The following is a 2443-nucleotide window of genomic DNA, read 5'->3' as shown; positions in this document are numbered from 1 at the left end:
ACGAACAAGGCTTTTACTAGTATAAAAAGGCCCACGTATCACGATGGCGCCTACCCAGTGGCCCAAGAATGGACTAAGGTAAAAATAAGAAATTGAAGCAAATATAAAATTGTGAGATTTATGCACTTTAATGATATGTGTGAGCTGAAATAATATTTACGAACTTTGTGTAGTGTAATTTTTCGTTACAAAAATGCGCTAATTGGCACCTGACACAACCAAACCATTGATACTTCAGGAATCTTATCTTTATCCGTCCTCTAAACCTCGGTGCGGTGTAGCAAGCCAGGGACATGCTCCTTCGGCAAACTTTTTCGCCTTTTCTCTAATCAAGTATTCTCTCTCTCTATTCTCTCTCTCTATCAGCCTATTTTACCACTGCTGACGTGTTTCCCAAAAATGGGCCCAGGAATTGTGGGGGTCGGGAAGTTCTTATTGCTTCAAAATATAATCTATATCGTACACCATAGAATGTATTGCTTCCCTTGGAAATGCAGCGGGTTTCCTGACATTTCCTTTCTTATTCCTCCATGATGTCCTGCCATAACCATCAACGTTTCATCAAACAGCCCTTATTGTGTTATTCAGGGACTAACATCCCATCATTTCCTTGGATGAACACAGTCTTTGCTGACAACTGCACGTTACCTCCCCAACATAAATTCTTTTTTTCATGTCCATGGCATCCAATCCATGCGAATTCAGTTCGCCTACCACGTGCCCACATTTATATTTCAGTACTCCTATGCCCACCCCTCATGTAATGTCCCATGTTGTGCCTTTCAGGAATAGTAAAGAAACAAATAAAAGCATAATTTAAAACTTTTTATTGCACTATTAGAGCACAAAAAATGTAACGATTTATTGCACTGCTGGTGTGGTTCTACTGGAGCACTATCGTCAGCGACCGGTCAAGAATGCAATGGCAAATGCTTTGGAGAGGGACTTACGATTATGCACCTATGAATCACTATGTGGGGCTGAACTCAGAAAGCTATTTGTCATCAGTGATTTTGGCAGTTGGTTTGAGTTTCCGCTTGTGAACAATTCTAATGAAAGGTTTTGTGAATTCTGCCCCTGATTGACCTCGTCTATGCTGCGCCCATGACCACGTTCACCTTAGGCGCTGTTGTGTCACAAGCTCTGTGTAGTGACTGTTTGTAACACAATGCTGAACAGGGATGTTACTATTACAACTAGGTACACTACACAAGATTGCTATGAGGTAGAAAATTGGGCTAGTTGTAGTGGATGTATACTTAAATTAGTATGAATAAAAAAATGGCAACACAATGAGAATGACACAGGAAGAGTGCTAACAACTGAAGTTCCATTTTAGCAACACACAAAAGGCATACATGCTTGAATGTGCATGCCATTAGTCACATTATGGAATAAATTATCAAGCAGCTGCATCAAAAGGTTGAGGTACCCAATTGTCGTGCTGCCTCTGTATGAATGTGAAAAGCTTTTACGAGTTCCTGCAGCTTTTCATTTTCATGGTTCTTTCCCATTGTAGTTCGCTTGAACAAAGGCTTGCAATCGTGTTACAATGTGCCGAGCGCACTGAGGTAGACATTTGCTTTATTGTATTGTGCTGACATAGACCTTCATTTAAACAGTTGCCAGTCTTCCCAAAGTGAATTTCTAGAAGCTTTCCCTATGCATTGGCGCCTGTTAACCTATCTCCCTGTTGATCGTAGGATGCAGCCTCTTATTTCTTCCATGTGACTTGATGGCACATACGTTTAGCTAGTGTTTTCATTTTGTGTGTTATTCTATTACGCTTCAGCTTGAAGAGTGCTCATGCCATTAACTTCTCTTGGTGTTGCATGTTTTCCATGCTGATTTCAAGTGTGCGCGCAGAACTAGACTAGGTACAGTATTCGATGGAGTGCAGTAGTATGGCAAATGGTGTCAGCAACTTATATGCAAGCGGCTGCTACTGCTTTCTAGACCTGTGACTAAGTGTAGGGCTTTAAAGGGACACTAAAGAGAAAAATTATTTTATCTGTATTAGTAAAGTTGTAATATAGCAAACCTAAAGAAGGCTTGCTTACCATGAGAACAGGCTCGGTAAGCCAGGAAAGGTATACGAATATAATATGGGTAGCAACGTCACATTGACGTTCCTGCCCTGGCTCACCATGGTGTCAGATTTTGGTAGTGTCTGCTCGAGGCTAGTTATATTGTCCTTCATGAGTCAGAAGAGCCAGAAACTGAACTGACAAGGAAAAAAATGCCACTTTAAGATAGATGAAGACAAAGTATACACACAAAAGTCCACCCAGCTCGCCCATATATTTGTTCTAATGGGAGACTGAGCTTAACAAGTTTCAATAACATTTATTGCGCCACAATGACCGAAATACGAAAAAAGCATTTTGAAGTTGACATCTCACTGGCATACCATCTCTGAGGTTTCAGTGCAATATTAAAAAAA

Source organism: Dermacentor albipictus, chromosome 10, assembly GCF_038994185.2.
Source record: "Dermacentor albipictus isolate Rhodes 1998 colony chromosome 10, USDA_Dalb.pri_finalv2, whole genome shotgun sequence".
Taxonomy (NCBI): domain Eukaryota; kingdom Metazoa; phylum Arthropoda; class Arachnida; order Ixodida; family Ixodidae; genus Dermacentor; species Dermacentor albipictus.
This window is presented reverse-complemented; position numbering follows the sequence as displayed.